Source organism: Equus asinus, chromosome 22 (assembly GCF_041296235.1).
Source record: "Equus asinus isolate D_3611 breed Donkey chromosome 22, EquAss-T2T_v2, whole genome shotgun sequence".
NCBI classification, from domain to species: Eukaryota; Metazoa; Chordata; class Mammalia; order Perissodactyla; family Equidae; genus Equus; species Equus asinus.
Window position 1 is genome coordinate 21,507,817 of NC_091811.1, and position 21,550 is coordinate 21,529,366.

The following is a 21,550-nucleotide window of genomic DNA, read 5'->3' on the forward strand; positions in this document are numbered from 1 at the left end:
ACACCCAAGCTTGCAAATCTTTGTTTTGATTTCCTTCTCTTCCTTTAAACTAAACCTACTACTTCTTGGCCAGTTACACAGGTTTTACTTCCAAAATCTTTTACAGTAGAATCTTATTTTTCATTAAAAATTTCATTCTCCTTTCCCATAACCCCTTTAGAGTCCTCAGGAATCATTACAACAACATCAAGTGTGGTCTGGGTGCTAAATGTCCTTTCAAGTGTTAGCAACACTGTGGTTGGAAATATTTTGTGCATAAGAGTGTACAGTGAGCAGATACGTCAACAACAACTTTTACACACATAGAATGTGTTGACCAGATGCATGATGCTTAAATTAAAAATAAACACTGGATTAAATGCAGAAGAAAATCTAGTATTCTTTCTGAAAAAAAAAAATGCAACATGGGCCATATCAGAACACAGATGGTTTATTTATTTGGTAATGATATGGCAAATATTTTTTTAGCAACCAATATTCTGGAAAATACCACAGATCACTTTATAAGAACTAATTTTTTATTTCTTAAATAAAACCAAATAGATTTTTAAGTTACATATATTCTAGGCAATATTGTGTAGGGCAGCAGGATAATGATCAGATTGTGCTCCATTGTTGAGTGTCAGAAGATGCCAAGAGTTCAAAAGGACAGGTTCTAGCCATTGCCAGGGCCTGAACAATCAAGAGGAAAGCTGGAGAATTAAACAGTTTGTCTGCTTTCTCCTCTAACCTTCTGAAACCCTGCTAATGTCTTCTGGTGGCTGAAACCAGCCAGAAGCCTGAGGGCATGAAGGCTGAGTGATGCAACTGTTAGAGTTTAGCTCCCAGGGGAACAGAATGCAGCAAAGAAGTATGGACACGGATGCGGGAGGGGGTTTATGAGAAAAAGGTATTAGAATCATGCCCACTGAAGTACCTTGTGGTGGCACGGTAGTGAAAGCTCCACTGGGAACATATTGCATTTCTGAAATACTGGGATAAACTATGTCTGAGGGTTTCTCGTGGGCTCCAAAGGGCCCACGTGAGGGCAGGGAGCTACTTGGGGGCATCTTGGATTCTGTGGTAGTCTTCAGACTACCAGATCACAGTCACTGTAAACTGTAAATATTCCTTATACGACAAAAAGGATTTTGAAGAAGTGAAGAAGGTTAGAATCTGAAGGTAGAAAGAGTATGCTGAATTTTTCAGGTGGGCTTGGAATGTAATCACAGTATTTGTATAAGACAGAGGCAGATGGAGATGTAAATCCAGAAGAGAAGGCAATGTAACGATGGGAGCAGAAACTGGAGTGATGCAGACACAATACAAGGATTGCTGGCAGACATGAGAAACTAGAGGAGGCAAGGAACAGATTCAGCCATGCTGAAACCTTGATATTAGGCCTATAGAATCTTTTCAGGCTTCTAGCCTTTAATGAGACACAGTGTCTTCGGTTTGCAGAAAGAATCAAAACTATACAACAAACCATAGGGGTTGACTTCCCATGACATAGGAGCTGCAGCTTCGGAGCTGCAGCTACGGAGCTGCGTGGTGATTTCTCCAAGAACTCTCTGAGACAAAGAGAGAAGTCAAACATAGGCCTTATTCTGTGTTTTTTTAAATCTTTTTTTATCTTTTTTTTTTTTTTTTGAGGAAGATCAGCCCTGAGCTAACATCTGCTGCCAATCCTCCTCTTTTTGCTGAGGAAGACTGGCCCTGAGGTAACATCCATGCCCATCTTCCTCTACTTTATATGTGGGACGCCTGGCACAGCATGGCCTAATGAGCAGTGCTATGTCCGTACTGAGGATCTGAACCCGAGAACCCTGGGCCTCCAAAGCTGAACATTCAAACTTAACCGCTGTGCCACTACGCTGGCCCCTATTCTGTGTTGTTTTTCCAGCCTGAGTTCAGTTGAAGCTGTAAGAGGAGAAAAATACTAAATTTGTATAAAATTCAATAATTTTGTTGTTACACAGATTTGGAAATTTGAATTGGTGAGGCAATGTGTTCTTGTGACTGAAAATGACTAAAAGATTTAATTATCTGAAAATTGAGTACATTATTGGAGATTCAAGGGAAGGAGGTAAAGAACAAGACTATATTCAAGTTTAAAGGGAAATTGAGAGAAACCTTGATCCTAAACTGACACCAGGAGTATCTGAATTATTTTAATTGTTTTGGTTATATGAATAGGATTTTGGAATCCTGAGTGACAATGATTAGCGTACAAATATGTATTTTTATGTGAATCCCCTTAAAAATATCAATAATCTATAATCTCTTCTGGTTTCAACCTTGGATTATCTAGTATTCTTGTTGATTTGAAAATCAAGTCCTCTGATGATTATATGTCATTGTTTTGTTCATTATAGTTATTAAAATCTAAATATTTGATTTTTTTAGCATTGCCTATAATCTTGGTAAATCTCAGAATTATATAATAAAATATGCATTCTCTGTAAAGTTACAAAGATCAAATAAAAATACATTTAATATAAAGTTCATGTATAGTAATACATTTAAAATATTGTGTCATTTTAGATTTGAATTTCAGCTGTTGGTTCTGTGAAGGAACTTGGGCTTCTTTATCTGTTGTAGGAAATATTGTAGATCATATGGAATGATGTGGGTACACATTTAGAAAGGGTGGTCAGGGAAGTAGTCACAGCCTAGGTGGGTGACGTTTGAGTAAGGCCTTAATGAAAGGAAGGAGTGAGCCTGTTAATTATCTGGGAGAAGAGCTATACAGTGCGGAGGCTCTGTGATGTAAGACTGCATGGCATGTTTGAGAAATAGCAAGAAGGCATTGTGACTGGAGCAGAGTGAATGGGGGGAAGGGGGGTAGGAAATGGTACCAGAGGAATAGTCAGGGGGCAAGGGTGTGGCAAATAGTTGGTTCTGATTTGAAGGTGGGTGGTATACTGGTGAGGCTCCAGACAGGTAAACGAGCCCACCCAGATCATGAAATAGAGGGAACTGAACACAGGAACACATGTACAAAGTAGTTGGAAAACCTGAAAAGACAAATAGGGGAAAGAGGACAACCCACAGATGAGCACATAGAAAGCTGGTACCATTCCTAGGGCTGGAGGAACTGAGGGAGGAGGTGGGTTTCCCAGAGTCACTTGTTGGGAACTGGGACCACAGTGGATGGTGCCTGGTGGGAAGAAGAGGCAGTTGTCATCTGGCAGGAGTTAAAGTTACGTAGCATAGGTAGCTGTGAGAGACATACCCTGAAATGGAGAGAGAAAAGAAAAAGCACCAAGCTTTCCCTTTTTCCACCTTCCAAATGTCAAACCATTTGTTCTGTTTGACTGAAACTGGAAGCTGGCTGGCTGTGGAAACCATGAAATGTATTTTGCAGGAATCAGCATCCTGAGATATGAGCAGAGCAGGGAGAGGCTGAAAAGGACAAAAGGGAAGTGATTGACACAGAGTGGAAGAAATCAGATCTACCAACACATAGAACCATTGTATTTTCACAGAGATGCTTCTCATACCCAATCAGAAGTATGACTTGTTAGCACAATATTCTGTGAAGACATTAAACTTATCTTGTCTTGTCTATACGTCAATCTCTTTACCCTAATGTGTGGGTAGGATCACTAAGATAAATTATCAGTATGGAACCACACGTAGAAGGGTTCAGTAAGAAGGGAAGGGATTTTAGACAAAAATGTTTTTGAAGAAAGAATTGAGTATACTTTAATCCATGTTCTGACATGGGAGATACAGGTCCTCCATCACTTATTCACTGTGCTGAAAAACAAATATCTATAAGGCAAAATATTTGTGTTAGTTTGGTTCCAAAACCTGAACTAAGTTAATTATGGTTTTTGTTTTATACATTTTTCTGTGGAAATATTGATGTGCTTGGTGATAGGACAAATCACCAAATTCCACTGACACTGCTAATTTATATATGTATATGCACATATTATGTTTTAAAGTACCAAATTATGGATTTTAAAACACATTTCTCCCAAATGATTTTGAGTATGGCATTACGGACTATATTTGTGTCTTATACATCATTTAATTTTCAGTTCTAACTCTTAAAAAATGCTCAGAAAATACAGTATATAAAAGAACAATCTGTGATCTATTCTGCTTGATTTCTCTCTATTTTGGCTCTATTGCTATTGTCTGTGTACCATGCTAGTGATGTCTTATGTTAACCTGGTTTAGAATAATACTTCCTTATTTTCCAAAACACTTTACTACTATTTGTAAAATAAGTTCTTACCTTTCCATTGTATCCTTGCTAAAACTGGCATTTAAGTACAGTGTCTTGCCACCGATTACTAAAAATGGGTTGCTTCTTTTAAAAGATTCTCCAAAGTCATGACTGTTTGATTCTCCTTTATTCTGGAATTATTTTTTCCATATACTAGCCTTCTTTTTCTCTCTTGTGAACTGGCTATTTTGAACACTCTCTGTTCCAACCACTATTCTGTCATGATAACAGTTCAGGAAGAACTCAGGGAGACACAATTCCTGTCACAAAGTTTTATATAAATAGGTACCCCAATAATTTTTGTTGTATTATTTTAGTAAACACCTTTTTCCATAGCAGCTTAAGAGTTGTTCTTTTGTGTCCTTACTTACTCATTATTTCCATCTACAAGAGATGCTACCTCTATGCACTCTATCAAGAAAATTCCAGGTGGAAAAATATCTCATGTAAAGTACAACTCCAGTATTTACAGTCTAATCAATGCTTCATGATCCTCAGGTTATTTTTCTTCATGTTTGGCTCTTTGCTATTCCTTCCTCCCTCTAAGTGGGTAAATGCTGTCTTCATTCTGAATTTAGTGTTGTTTCCTGTGGTCACAGTCCCCTGAATGATAATGACACAAAGAGTGGCAGTTAAGTGATAATGATCACTGTCTCCAGGCTGTACACCTCACTTTGGTCTCCGTCTCTCCTCCTTAAGCTGTATTTTCTGTTCCTTGACCAGGTAAACTACTTCAATTCCCACTTTCTTGTTCTTTTTATCAGACTAGCTATCTCCTTCACCCAATACTCATTCATTTCATCACCAAGATTGTACGATCATATCAAGGCTAGTGTAGGTGTTAAACGTTATTTCGAGCAGCGGCAAGTCTGAGGTTGGAAATTTTCTGTACTGTACAGTATACTTTTTACATACAGAGAGTGCATTTTTTCTGGTGATTGAGGTCTGACCAATTCCAGTAAACTTTAATTTCCAAACTACTATAATTAATGACCTCTGTCCTGTGAGCCCCTATATATGTAAATATTCATTTCGGATGACAGAAAAGAATATTAAAGGGGTTCTGTAACCTACTCAGTTTTACAGATCTAACAAAAAAAAGGGAATCAGACACTTGAAACTTCTGACTTTTGGCACCTCACATTCAGCAGATTGAAGAAAAGAGAAAGATCATCTGATCAGGATCAAATAGAAACTAGTTTTGAATGCTAAATAGTCCACCTTTGTATTGTCATCTCATTTAGTCATGTGCTGGTATTTTTCTAGATTCTCTCTGTGCCTCGTTCTCATCAGATTATTCCACTGATGCCATAATTTTCATGCTACTGAGATAGTTGTGTTGATTCTCACCTCAGTTCATTTTTAAATATCATTCAATTTTTATAAATCTACTTAACACCTGATTGCATTTATATATTCATACATTCATTTATTAAACAGATAATTATTTAGAAAGTATGCTATGGTTTAGACATGGTTCTAGGAGCTGTAGATACAGAAGTAAACAAGACAGATAAAATCCCTGCTCTCATGTTACTTTTTATGGGAGGTTTAACAGAGATAGATAACGACAAGACAGGCACTATTTTAGAGCACATGAATTCTCCTCCCTTATCCACATTTTCTGTACTTGCCACTGTATTAACAGAAATTCAATTTGTCACACCAAAGAGATTATAACAATTTCTTAATTTGAGCACATTTTGTCTGTTTGTGTGTTTGTTTTAGATCCCGAGGCTGCCACAACTGTTTATGTACAGCGTAGTTCATATAATGAACCTCACTGGTTTTTTAGGTGATTAAAAACCTGAGAGAGACCAAGATGGATACACAGTGTAGGGCACAGGTTTGAAGTTAGATCAAATAGCCGTTGGGAGAATGGAGGGGTATATCTGAGTTCAGTACAGTTATTAAATGAATTATTATTTATGGAGTACATAGAAGATTCATGGCACATAATAAGTATTCATTAGTGTTTGTTACATAAATACATACATGCAGAAATGCAAACTACCTAGAAAATTCTCTGGCCCAACACTCATACTGTAGGGGAGGAAAACAAATCCTCTTCCCTGCAAGTCCTTCTGGCTGGGCTACAAATTAAATTGACAGGAATCAGAATAACAGGGGAAAAATCAAACAAAGCTTTATAACATGTATACCTGGGAGACACTCACGAAAACTGAGCAACTGGCCAAAATGCTGGAGGCTCTCTCCTTAATATTGGGGTGTTGGGGGTGTTGGGGGCGAGGTGGGTCAGTTATGGGAGATTACCAGAAAAGCACAGTAAACCAGAGTAAGGTTATTAGGCAGATTTACTTCCTTGCCTTCCACATTGATAAGAGTTCCTAGAGATATGGTCATCCCCTCTTCTTCCTGGTACAGAGAGGGAGATACCTTTACAGATGGAGATTTCCCTTACAAATGTAAATGTCTCTTACAAAGGGTAAATTCTTCTTTTCAGAGCTTTTTCCATGTCTGCAGTTTTTAAAAGTAACCAGCCCAAAATAATCCTCATACCAAAGAGACACATTTTGGGGTGGCCAATTCTGATTCCCCACAATACCTTTCATTGAAAGGTTGCAAAAAATCTTATGTAAATGATAACAGAGTGTTTTCAGCTTCTGTTACATGGCACAATATGCACAGAAAATGTCAGAAACATTCATTCCAACAGTTTCCTCTGCAAATAGAGGTCATATTGGCATTTTTGGCACTAATGGGAAATATCTTTTCTACAGATTTATGTAATTTCCAGCATCTCCATGTCAGTTGTGCGTTTTTGTCATCAGCAGTTGTGATGCCTTAGACAGAATTTGGTATTGAAGCTTTTGGTATCAAAATGATAGGAAATATTCTTTCAGCAACCATGCAGGAGATATAAGGAGATTATAAGATGGTAATGAGGTCCAAAGAGTTAACATGATTGGGCACTTCTACTTTAGGAAAACCTTATTCTTTTTCTTTGAAAAATAAAAGCCCATATACTGTTATATTTCCCCATCATTTTTTCTCATATAGTTTCACCGATCCATATTAACTATAACTTTTAGTCAAAGTAAGTAACTTCTGTTACACAGAGAACACTGGGTGGATAGTTGGAAACTGTCTTTATGTAAAAGAATTTTATCAGATTAGAGGAGCGCATGAACACACATAATGCAACTTTCTGCTCTCATACATTCCCATTTTACATCTTCTTAAGGTGACAAAAATAAACAAATTTGTTAATATAGTATTATATTTATTTTTAAAAATATTTGCATGTCTTTCAAGTGTCTTCAAGTTATTTTACAACTCTTTAAATTATAGGGAACTGATAGAATATTGTCAAACTCCAACTATTATCAACAATAAACTGTAACATATTATGATTCTCCATTTCAGACTGGCTTTGGCTTTAGTTTGTTTCAATTTTTTAATACTTTAAAGCATTATCCATACTCATATTATGGGCATTATTATTTTATAAATAAACATTTATTTTAATAAATTTAAAATCCATTGTGGAAATATTAACAACAAAAACTAAAGCACATTAATGCACCACTTTTCATTCCAAAGGAGTTGGAGACACTAAACTCATCCCGGCGCTTGAGTTTCTTTATTATATCACTGGTAGCCAGAAAAAAGAGACTGGTTTCCAAATCTAGACAACTGCAATGACAAAAGCAAAGTGTACTCTCTTCGCCCTCCTACTCCATAGCTCTCCTTCGCTAATTCTTGTTCTTGATTCTTACTTGTCTTTCTCTGAACCAGCTCAGAATCTTGCTTTATTTTTCCTTATGTATATTTAATGTCTCTTATATTGTCAATGTTTCCTGGAACTACACAGTATGTTATGAGAAATAATATTCACATCAGCGAGCATAAATCCAACATGACATCTCCACTGAATGACTTCAAAAAACTTTTGTCTTCTAGGGAATTCTTGCTTGTTGCAGAAGGGGAAATGGCCATGATGTGGGGAAAACCTCTATCATCTATCTGACATAAGGAAAACTTGAGATAACAGCAATCTACAGAATTTTACATTCTGCAATGAAAAGAGGAATTGGTAATGTATACTTCTCCACATATAGTGATCTCTATTTTGCACCCTATGCTATCTGGCAATTATCTTGTCCTTTTCATCTGACTGTTAATGATAATTATAAAACACCACCTATCTTTTGTAGGTTAGCATAGTTTTTTTGCATTATACCCTGTGATTCGTATTCATCATCTTATTTAGTCATCCCCAAACCAATGAGTTAAACACTGTAATTTTATAAATTGTGAAATTATGACTTAATAGTTATGTAATTCACCAACCTAGAAAGTGGTGGAGCTTAGCTTTGAATCTGGTCTTTCATATTGCAAGGCAAAACCTGCAAATCTCTGTTATTCATGCTATGTTATTCACTATTCTGGCTTAGGCCAAATCAGTTCAACGAGCAGTCAGAATACCAGAATTTTACCTGCAATTAGTGCATTTCATTTAAGGAGGAAAATGAAAACAAAAATAGCTTGGAGTCATATTATAACTGATACAAAAGATCAAATGGGAAGAAATCTTTTATCTCAAACTATAGTTGGTGCAGTCAGAAGTAAAATGTTGTATAAAAGATATTTCTTTTCTTTTATAGAAAACATGTATATATTCATCACACAAGCAGTCCTGATTCATTATCTTGTGCCATTCGGTTATCTTTTAATTTTAATAAAAATCTAAAAGCAATGGAGGGAGAGGACAGAAAGAAACAAAAATTACAGTCTAAACTAATACAAATTCATCTTTTACTTTTTCCATTTCCAAAAAATTGGATGTAAAATTTTGTTGTTATAAAAATGCTAATTTTTAAATGACTATAGTCTTAATATATGCTTTTCTATTATTGTTAATGTTTTAATATAGTTTAAAACAAGTATTAGAGCTACTATTGGAATTCAGAGTAAATTTATTAAATTATATTTTAAAATTTATTTATTATTTATACTTGTAAAAACATAGAATAAAAGAAAATAGAATAAAATAAAATTGCAAACAAATAGAAGAAAACATGCATGTAATAGTGATCGTATTAAGATGAAATATCACACAGCACAAGGAAACTACTGAAGATAGGACCAAAAGAGATGGAGATTAACAGTCAAGAAGACACTTTAGATATGAAGATAAGTTAAAGAAAACATGTGATTAATGAATCAGATCTGTTAAACAGATGAACAGATTTAGTGATTCTAAATAATGACTTCTCCATAACTCCTGTTTTAAATTTAACATTTGGTTAGGTTTAATAACAAGTTAGTAATGTCACTTTCTGAGTATATTTTCATATGTTTCATTTGACTGGAATCTAAGAATGTACTAAAATTAAAATTTTAGTTAAAATTCAAATAAAACTAAAGTTTCCTGACTAGATAAAACTTGATAGATTTCTTTGAAATGCTTTGGATAACATGTGTAACATTGATGTATATAAAGGAACAAAATAATATAAAACTCTTAGAGAAAACCGTGGAGCAAGACAATGCAAAGACTTGAAGTGGATATATTCTTTTTGCTTTGAGAGAAACTTTTAATTTACATGCTTATCTCACATTGTTTCTGTTATCTATTTCTATGTGCCAAACTACACCAAAATTTAATGGCTTAGAGCAACAATCATTTTTTATTTCTCATGTTTCTGTGGGTTGGCTTGGCAGGGCTCAGCTGGATAGCTCTTATTTCTGACACAGGCTGCAAGGTTAAGGCCTGTGTCTTCTTCATCTTCATTCTGAAAGACTTCTCTCCCTTAATGGCCGTTCCTCTTCTATGGCCCATCTCACCCTGTGGCCTTACCAGCATGATAGCCCACACTGCTTTACATGGCAGATTAGTTCTTCACAAGAGAGAAAAACTTCAATGCCTCTTAAGAACTTGGTTAGGGAACTTGAGAAACATCATATCCATTACATTCTGTTGGTCAAAGAAAGTAACAAGGTCAGTTCAGATTCAAAGTGGAAAGGGACAACACAAAGGCATGAATACAAGAAGATATTCTTTAAGGGTCATATTGTAACGCTCTGCCACACATATTAATCAATTATCAATTTAGTCGTGAGTCCATAAATGTGGAAAATGAAATCGAACATCTGCTGTTGCCCATCAATGTTAGGTGATGCAAAGAGAGTAAAGCATAGTCAAAGCCTAAGGTCCATAATGTTATGGATTCTGATTCTCTATAGGATTTAATTCAGTCAAAAGAGATTTACTTTCACTGGATTGATTTGGTTCAGAAAACAAATCAAGCAAAATCTGGAAATGGGAAGATAGCTCAAACATATCTACATATATAAATTGTGAATATTGAAAATCATAGATTTTTGAATGTTAGAATGGATGTTTGATCATCTAAATAAGTTGTTTCTAATTTTTAAAAGTAGTAACCTTAGATTCTCACAAGGACGTATGGGGAGAGTTAAATGAAAGGGCACTCCTAGACTAAACAATAATACTTCTGGGTTTTGTGCACTTTATTTGTTTACGTTTCTACTTAAAATTTTATTTATATAAAGTTCTACTCTAAAAGATAAAATTATGAGAATCAATGACTTAAATCTTCACTCGAGAACTGCTGCAACTGATAGCTAGAGAATTGATTTGTTCTAGACCACATCCTGGTTAGTTGTACAACTGTGTGTGGAGTTCTGGTCCTCTAATTCCCACTTTAGCATTTTTTTCTCCATCATACCTCTCTGAATATAAATGTGTTAATATATTTCTTTTGATCCTGAACATGGAAAATTCTGATTATTTCCTTCTTCTCCTAAGAATTAACAGTTTAACGTATGAATAATTCATTAACTAATTATTGCTTCCATCCTTCAGGAATTTTCAAGGATCAAATACGTGTTTTCCAAGTAAGGTTAAATTTGGAGCTAAAAATTATTTAAAATGAATAAATTAATTTGGGAGAAGAAATCTATAATAAACCCTAATTTGTCACCCAAAATGTTTTACTGTAACCTTTTATTGTTTCTCCAATTTTTTGTAATGCATATCTTTTGTATCTATGATAAAAGATTTTTTTTTACTCTTTTTTTCATTTAGCGTTGTAAGCATTTTTCTGAGTGTTAGCCTACTGTATGAGCTTGTGAATCTAGCTCAGGTCAGATTCTTCCTGACATCTTCAATCTCTCTATACATGTATGAATCCAAATGAAATCAGGATTCCTTTCCTATAGCACTATCTTCAGTGGCTTTGGTTGTGCCTAGCCAAGCATGCCTCTGATGGTGTGACCAGGGTTGGGGCACCATGTGCATTGTACTTTCTCTGAATTTCCTTGAGTTCTATCATGTATCATTTGTGACGTTTGTCCTATTTCATTACCGGACAGGTAGTTGGTGCCCAACTTGACACAGAAACTACTCTTTCCTGAGATATGGCTTTTTGGAAGTGGAATAAGTGTTTTGCATTCACTTTGGAAGTGGGAGACATCTCTTTTTGGGAGAAAAATGGTGAGAATTCAGTGAAATAGGATGGTCAATGATAGAGTGATCATGGGAATAATATCTTGGGACTACTGATACATGGAACAGAGGATCTACCAAAAAATAGAAATCCAGGATAATAAATTTGCTTGAAATCTCAGCTATTGAAACAGTTGGAAGAACCAGCTAACACCGCATCCACAAAGGGACAGATTAGTTCTTCTTAAACCATGAGAACGAACAGAACATAGGGGACCCTGAAAGTTTATTTCAGGACTTGGTAGTTGACTGAAGACTTCCATGTCCTTAATGAGAAAGGGGTCACTGTAGCTCCAGTTAGGCTGGACATTGTAACCTAAGTGCACTGTTGTCACTGCCAACATGTGGGTAAATTTAATAAGTGGCAGCCACTAAAGACATTCCTTGCATTTCACTGCATGCTCCCTAAGCTCAGCTTACCAAGGTGGATAAACGTTGTAGACAACTGCATGGACATTAATTTGGAAACACTTTTGTGCTTTAAGATGGCATCTGGTGTTCATATACAGCAGAAGGGCCACTCTTACCTTACCTTTGCTCATGTTTTCTATGTTTTCACTCAATTCCAGTCCTGAAATTATGAGACACTGGCCCAGTTCTTACTCAGGTGCAGCCACCTTGCTATATTTCCTGGAATTTCCTTTAGTGCCAGAATAGTAACTCCTAGGTTCTTATTGGGCTTTTCAATCAGGACAAAGGACAAATGGCCAGGCCTTTCTAGAGGGTTGTGACAGATCTCCATTAGAAGTACGTGAATATATCTCATGCTGGGAAGCAGGTAGGGGGCTAAATTGTGAATAATTTTTCCTTTCTTTGTATTCAGGTATGCAGAGGCTGCCCTAATCTGTCTTTTACTACTCTTGTAGGCAATACTTCTGAGTGAAACCTTGTTATCCTTGTGGCTATTAATTTGTGTTCCTAGTAAGGATATTTGTCTGTCTGTTTAGCTTAATGTAAAGTAGAAATTGATAAAAGTTTAGAAATGTATCAATTGTAGCCCTCCCTTTTCTCCACAACCATTCCCTTTTATTTTTTTTAACTGATGTTTTGTTACTAACAAAGCAACAGAAAATTCTTGGATATACTTGCTGTCAAAAAGCTTTAGTACAGATATTGGATATTTCTGATTAAAAGTGGATTCATTTGTTGTGGAAACAAAGGAAAAATCTATTTGATATTCTCTAATGAAAATAAAGTAATTCAAGATTCTTGACTAAACTTTGGCCATTCTTTCTTGGTATGTATAGCTGGATTTAATATAAGGAAGTACTTCTAGGATTGGATTATACATTTCCTAATAACAGTTTGAAGTCTATTTCAATAAAGGAGCCAAATAAATACTTGCATCTCAACTGTAGATGCCACAGAATGTTCATTCAGTGTTTCTCTCTCAACTGCATGGCTTGCTCATTCACCTATTTTCATGTCTGCTTAGTTATCTTTTTCACAGTGAGGATTTTCCTTATCATCTAATACATACCTCATCATGTATTCACAGCATCCCAAAGAGTGTCTGGGACTTAGTACGTACCCAGAAATATTTCTTAAATAAGGAAATCAATTTTATCCTGAAATATTTTCAAAAAAAGTATTGAAGCTTCTTAACATAATAGTTGGGAAAAATTTAACTTAATTATAAAAAACATATTTAAAATAGTAATTCACTTTTAAAATATTGAATAGTTGGGAAAAATATTAACTTAATTATAAAAAACATATTTAAAATAGTAATTCACTTTTAAAATATTGATTTGAACACATTCAGATATCAGTTTCACTTTACCATTAAATCTGGCCCCACTTTTTATCCCATAAAAATTTTTTAATTTTACTATAATGGAAAATATGATTCTGTTCTCTATTTAGTGTTGAAGAGGAAGAATGAAAATCATTCACATGAACTTAGGAGTTTCAAAACATTTAGCTTATCATTTTAAAGACAATCAAATAAATAGCAAAGATGTGATACTCGTCTTGGATGCCTCCATTTGTTGATCAACATTCTTACACTTTTCCAAAGTGGAATAACCACACCCTACACTCACTTTCTTCTCATGTCAATCCCTGGAAAGACTAAGAGAATCATCTACATTTAAAGGACCTGGGAGAAAGCAAATAGAATACAGGTCATTTCTGTTCTTTTTAAAATTTCTGTTACTCTGAAGGGATTTATAACCAAGAAAAATTCATATAAACAAGTAAATTATAAAACTTAGTATATACTTTAAGGTAACATAATAAAATCGAATTCCTTAGCATTGACAAAGAGAGTTTTTCTCAACTGAGACATAATTTACATTTGCTACTTCATTTCATGAAGTTGACTTGCTGTACCTAACTCTACTGTCTCAGAGCATGTTGTGTATACCTCTCTTATGCTATCAATAAATTATGTTATAATTTTCTAACCTTTTCACTAGACAGAGATCTTAAATAAGAGATAAGATTTATTCACATATTTCTAGCTTTTGTGTCTACCTGGAACATTGTAAACATGATATTCACGTGCAGCAAATAGTAAATATCCTTTAAGTGTTACAGTCAAATTATAATGCTCACTTTGCACTTACATGTCTCTGGTCAAAGATTTCTCACTTCTCCCACCACACACGTGCACACACACACTCACACACATATAAACACACATATGTACATGCACAGTAGAAGGAGGGAGCAGGATAGAATTATTTTCCCCCATGAAATCTAACTTCAAACAAAACCAAATAAATTCTAAAGAGGACCATCTACTTTGGTGCCAATATCCTTTTCAAATAAATTATTTTATATTGAAAGTGTCATCAAATTCACAAATAGAAATTAGTGTTTATAGACAGATCTTTTTAAAATAAATTCTGCTTCTTAAAAGACAGAAGGCATGAAATCAGGGAAACAAGGAAACAAAGCATATAACTAAAAGTTTACTAAGACTTTATAAACCACTCATAGATTATACAAAATTATGGTTACAACTTAGTTTAATGACTTATCTAAATCTGGGTTTTATCTCTGTAAGAACAGTCAAACAGTGCATAGTCAAATATATGTGCATTGTTAAATAACAAAAATATAACGAAGTGAATTTTAGAGATGTAATTGGCTTTATTTAATGATTTATGAATTGGGCAGCATCCCATCTAGCAAGTAGAGAGGAGCTGAAAAGGGCTACAGAAAGGGAAAAGTTTTTAAAGGCAAAATGAGAAAGTCATAAACAAAAACCATTATTTCAGGCTTAGGTAACTTACCTGTTGGGGCATAGAAGGGTCTATGTGGCAGATTACCTCATATTCCTTTGGGTGATGGAAAAGATTACCTCATGTGTGCTGACCAGAAAATTCCACACTGATTAGTTAATGCTACCATCCCCAGGGGAACATTCTAACTGCAATTAGGTTAGGTATTAAATTTTTGTTTGCTTAGCACAAGTGACTCCATTTTGGTCTTACTGTTTCTTTTTAACTATTCTCGGCTTAGATGAGACACTCAGTTTAACTGAAAGATGTGATCAAATTTTAAGGCATTAACACCACTGTACACAACCACTCTGTAGTTCTGGCAGCTTTGTCCATCCTTTGAGTGATTTCGTAGGTCACATTTTTGCTTAATTCCTGTGATATTCACAGGTCAGGGATTCAGGTTCACTATCTTTAAGTTGGTCATTTTCTTGGCTCCTTTTCTGATGTTCCAATCTTAGGGAGATCATTCACTTGTGGTTTGCAGCCACAAACATACATTTAAGCCTTTTGAGAGAATACAATGCACCAGGGAGATTATTATGATTATAATAAGCAGGATATTTCCCAATGTTTTGAGTGCACCTTAGAGCCATGGTCCCCAGGACCCAGACTAATCAAAATCAAATAAGTCAAAGAAAGACATCACTGAAGGAGTCAACTTTTTAAGGTAAGTGTCTTGCTCAGTGATCTTATGTAGCTGAGTTTTAATTTCCCCGGAAGTGTTAATCCAGGTCCAGTTGGTGTGTTGGTCACATCACAGACATATCCTTGCTCAGCTAAAAGATAATCAAGGGCTATCCTATTTTCAAGACATTCAGGAGAGTTGACCAGTGAGGTATCTAAGTCTGATTGTGAACAGTTAAGGGCACAGTCAGATAACCTAAGACTCATTGCCCAGTTATGCACCAGTTATCTAGGCATTAATAAGCCCAAGGAGAATGATACCCACCACAGATAGAGAGAAATCCTGTCAGGGCAAGAGCCATTCCCATTAAGGCAGCACTATTAATGGACAGATAGGAGTTTTTGATGACAAATCCTACAGTCTGAAAGGCAAAGTTCACCCCGCTTAGCAATGGTGTAGGAGATGGCATTATCTTTCCAGGCATAAGCCAGTGTGAAAGAAGGAAAGGAAAGAAAAAAATGGTTCCATGTTCAGTTAAAGAATGAAGTCTTGATCTGGCATCTTGGGAGGAAGCAGTGTACTTCTCTGTCAGCTACTTCTCTTCCTAGGCAATTTGATTTGCAGGTCTCTAGTGTTTGTACAGGACCAGATGTCAGGTAGAGCCTTTTTTAGCTATGACACATAACGAAGGCTTGAGTCCCTAAAGTTTGGCTGCCATCTGGGTAGTGAGGAGGACCTGATATAGTTCCTCCCAAGGAGATTCAAGGGTAGCGCTTGCTCTTACTAATTCAGAATCAGGAGGGTGGGAGAAAATTGGAAATGTTAGTTTGGAGAGTCATAGCTAGATATTTGTGGAAACTAGAAGAATTCAGGATCCAGTCCAGTTTACAAGTATGTAACAAAATCTCAAAGACAATTAACAGGACTAGAATCTAATATCTACAAATGTGAAAACACAATTTTTTCTCTCTACAATAACCCCCATTTTTTCCCCAAGGATAATCATAGTAAAACTATTTTTTTTGATTCGACTTGGCCTGATTATTTACATAAGTTCAGCAAGAATACTGACTGACCATACAAGCGTTTTTTCAGACTACTTTGCTGGAACTTTTTATAAGGAACCTCAGACTGGACTTAAAAAATTCTCAATACCCGAAAGCCAAGCCAAAGTTCAAGCAGTTCCTTAAAGCTGTCTGACCATATCTGAGTCTATGCATATCTCTTTCAAATATGATATTTCAGTCAAAGCCTTGGTAATATAGTTAATGTTTCTAATTGCATAACAGATTGTTACTGAACTTATATAAATAACTAGCTCTATTGCCATGAAAAGAGTTGCTGAATTTTGGAAGATTCAGGTAGGGAGAAAAAGTAAATGTTTCATCTTTGTTTACAAAGGTATATTTTATCAAATTGCTGTAAGTTGTAGCTTAAGAGGAAAAGTTTTCTTAAAACTGGAAAAACAAAACATTAGAGAACCAGCAATGTTTCAAACAAGGAGTCATAAAAATTGCTATTCTCCTCCTCAGTTTATTCAGTCCCACGTTATTAATTCTTGTTCTGCTTGAGTCCAGTTTTTCCATTGGTTCTGTAAATTCTTACCCAGTTCAGTTTTATGATTTTAAAGTTATCAGAAATTCATATTTGTCAAAGCCCTCTCCATGAGTCTCCTAGAAGATGAAACACTTTTGCTAAAGCATCTGAATAAAAAGATAGCTGTAAATGCCAAAATACTTAAAAATGGCTATGGTTAAGGATCTGATGAAAGTCCACTATAATGCAATTGAGAAGGAAATTTGGTTATTTCAGTGACAAATAACACTTCAAGATAATAATTAGAATTATGACTGATAATATAATACCAGGACATACAAGAATTTCAGGACTTTCATATAATTTCTGGAACACTTATAGCATATACTTATACAAACACAATATAAAGAAGGCTTAGTATTACTTTTCATTTGACAATGCCTTCCAAATAATTTAACATATCAAATTAGCCTCATTATTTTAACATCTCTCTTTTTGATAAAGAGAGAGAACAAATCTTTTAAGGTGTTTTGGGGATCCCTCTGGAAAATCCCAAAGTCAGTTTGAGGTAAAATGAACTTCACTTAGAATTTCATTTTTGGGAGTATATCAAAGATATCAAAGGGTTTTTAAACAGTTGGTCAAATAGGATCATAGTTCACTGTAAAACAATACTTAGTAATCCATTTTACCATGGTAACAATTAAAGACTTTGCAGGCAAATAAAGTTAATAGTTGTAAGTAAAACTCAGGGGTTTTTTTTAGTAGAGAAGACTGTTTTGTTAAGTAATCAAAGGCCTGATAAAAACAACCTGGAACATAAGTGATTATTTGACAAGACAAAAATTCTTTGTTTTCTAGGTGGATTTATTAAAAAATGAAGAAAAACCTTTTAAAATCTCTCATCAAAAACAGACCAATAGTCCAGGAAAACTTTGTTCTTTCAAGAGAGAGAAATCCAGATTTTAACTTTTGCTCCAGCTTACTTTTGATATTAAAACTCATTTACTTAATTTATTTCTATTTTAGTTAGTCCTGGCCACACATAAAATTCCTTTCCTTTCCAAAGATTCCTTTTTCATAAATCTTCTATTACCAAAATCACACATCCTACTTTCCTTGCACATAGAAATGTTTTCCTTGTTATTTCTAGTAGCTTTAATCATATATATTAGAATCTTTTAAGCCTTAGAAAACTTTAATTTCTAGTGAAAACTAAAAAGTAAGCAGTTATGAACTGTCTTTTATAGTATCTTTATGCAAATTGGCAAACTTTTAAACACTTTTTATAAATTCTAAAAACATGTGCCCTCCTCATAGAAATTTTTTCAGCATGTCACCAAACACGTTTACTAATAGACCAGAATATCTATAGCTTCTCTATAAAAGGAAGCCAAATTGGGTAAACCTATGTTCAGTAATTAATGTTTCAATATTTTATCTTATATAAGAATGACCTAGATATTCAATGACTATCCATCATGTAATTTAACTTAGCAAAACTTTAAGGTTTGGGGTTACCAAAGTAATTTGGGTAAAATTATTTTAAAAGTTCATCTAGAAATTTGTATTTTATTTACATCCACTTAATTTACTTATTTTTAGCAATTAGGTTTAGATTAATTATAAAAACTTCACCATATCAGGTAACTTTTCTTGCTGACAAATTTTACAACAGAGATAACATAAACTTATTTGACTAAAAAACCCATGTAGAATAAAAGTTGCATGTTTGCATTATATTCAATGTTGATAAATTTAAAGAAATTTCTGTTGTAATTAAAGCTTAAACTTAAAATCTTTTAAAAAAACCCCTTAAATTAGCTTTTATTTAGTAAAGATGAATCCTGGATTACGTGAACTTAAAAAGCATTTGGATTAGTTTTGTTATATTTCTTCAATTCATATATGTGTTTGCTTATTTTTCTTTTTAACATTTTATTTTTTTCCTTTTTCTCCCCAAAGCCCCCCGGTACATAGTTGTATATTCTTCGTTGTGGGTCCTTCTAGTTGTGGCATGTGGGACGCTGCCTCAGTGTGGTTTGATGAGCAGTGCCATGTCCGCGCCCAGGATTCGAAGCAATGAAACACTGGGCCGCCTGTAGCGGAGCGTGTGAACTTAACCACTCGGCCACGGGGCCAGCCCCAATGTGTTTGCTTATTTTTAAGCCAATTAAATAGAGCTCCTTTACAAATTAATTTTGGCAATACTATCTGGAGGCAGAAAATATCACATGTCTATAAGATACCTACATAGACATACATGAACATATAGGCAGATGCGAACAGAGACCTTATAGTTTCTTTTTAAAATTTAGCTATGATGCAAGTATGATAATGTAAAAGTCACTGGTTGTCAGAGAAATTGTATGTAAGTGTTTTTTTGGTAGATGGAATATGTTAAGGTTACCTATTCAGATGGCTAAAGTTTTTTCTACTAATTTTTGTGGAGAAGACACAATGATCTGCATTTGTCCTTGACAAATAATCTTATGGAAACTGTGGAGCAGTTTGCATTTTTAAAAAGAACCTCTTTTCCTTTTTTTCTCCTTTAGTTCTCTATAGCTATATTTCCAGTCTTTCAAAGATTTATAAGATAAGGACAGTTGCTCTAAGTTCATCAAAGAATTGCTTCGTCACCTAAATGACACCCTAGGTTGATCTACCTGTCCTACTACATCATTGCTAATTTGTTTCTTTAAATCTGGGTAGATAGTTTTATTTAGTTTATGGGAGAAGGCCTAAAAAACAGTTTCCATCAGGCTCTCAATACCAGCTTCCGATTTGGCCTATTTTTTCTATAGAGATACTTAAAAACTTATTTTAAATATCTTGCCAGTTTTCAGCCAGGCCAAAGAGTAAATGTTTTTGGCAGTATTGAACACTTCAAAGAGGGTAAAAAAAGGTATTATCTTCACAAGATCTAAAGTCACTCCCAAAGACAGCCAAAAGAAAGAACCAGCAACCTGCATGTCCTTGGCAGGCAGAAGGCCACGCCAAATTCTTAGGAGGTAAAATGAGACAAGCAAGACAATAGCTATCCTTGGGAGAGAAAGTATAAATAACCAATGAATCTGGATTTAGAAAGGTAGGAACAATGTGAAATTTTATTTTCCTCTCTTAACTGGGCACTAAGGACATCTGGGAGCACTGACTCTGGTAAGAATTCTCATTCTTAGCTGGCTTCTGCCAGTTGTTTTTTTCTTCCAGGTTCTCATCTGCAGGTTCTGAGTGAGGTTTAAAGTGGAGAGTGTAGCTCTGATATTTGACAGAATTTGGCAAGGTTTTTCAATTAATTTTAATTTTAGTTTCCCCTTAGCTGTTTAAGGGAATAACATAGCAGTTTACCAGAAAATCTCTGAGTCTTGGAACTCTGAGAGGGTCCCATACAGGGGCCCTCCCTCAAAGTAGATATGGGAGTGTCTCTAAGGCCATTAACTGGGTGGACTTTTGTTTAGAGTCACATAAAAGCAATTTAGATGGAGGATAACTAGAATGAATACTCAAAGGGGGAGAGAGGGGAGCAGTAGGAATCATGTCAATCCTATTGTATTTTGTTTTAGGTACCTCTTGTGTTTTTAATTTTTTATTAGCCTTTTACAACACATCTTTCAATGAGACTATTCTGGAATTTTGAAGCCTTTTGGAAGCTTTGCATACCAATTAAAATAAGTATCCCATTCTGTTTGTTTAATTTGAGAACTCTTACTTTTAAGTGCACTTCTTAAATGATCTTATCTAATTAGAATGTTCCTTCTAATGGCCATTGTAATTTCCCTGAGGGCTGGCAGCAGTTTGATAGGACTCTTAGCTGCAAATGGAGTTCAACCTACATTTCTATCCAGCCATATATAGCTGCAAATGTGGTGTAAACCACATTTCTCTCCAACCATACTTTTGAGCTCCCAACATGACAGTTACCAAACCAAGATCTCAGTACACAAAACTTTTCAGTTATCCTTTGTAAGTTTTTGCCATGTTTATAGTTATTTTTAACTTCTGGTACCACAGTTCTTAGACAGGTGTGCTAGAAGGGGGTACACTTAATTCTTCGGATTTTAAAACAAAGTTTTATTCATCAGAGGCCTTGTGCTAGACTCAGTCCAACTCAAATTGGACCTAGTCCGATTCTGGACACAGTGTGGTTTTTAACATGGACCCTGTCCAACTCTTGCTAGTAACCACCAACAATTCCCAATGTGGAACTTGGGCCTGGAGAAAGGATTGAACCAGCAGACCTCAACAAAGGAGGACTGTGGACTGATTCCAAATAAATTGGGAACCACTACTGCCACCAATGGCTCCTAAGGTGAAATCTGGGGAAGGATTCCAAAGAAATGGGGAACTGCAACAGCCAGAAATTCCCAGTGTAGACTCTGGGAACATAAATGAGGGATGAGGGTGTCCAGTCAAATGAGGAATTGTAGGCTGAACTACTAGTA

General features: G+C 35.2%; 1 protein-coding gene across 1 annotated transcript in view; it reads left to right on the plus strand.

Annotated features, from left to right (window-relative positions):
- The first annotated feature begins 20,083 nt into the window (after nt 1-20,083).
- The window catches only part of KLRD1 (killer cell lectin like receptor D1), a 62,424-nt gene continuing 60,957 nt past the window's right edge, over nt 20,084-21,550 (plus strand). Inside the window, exon 1 of the mRNA XM_070494096.1 lies at nt 20,084-20,196. The gene's annotated coding sequence lies outside the window, so the exon portion shown is untranslated. The remainder of the gene's footprint in view (nt 20,197-21,550) is intronic.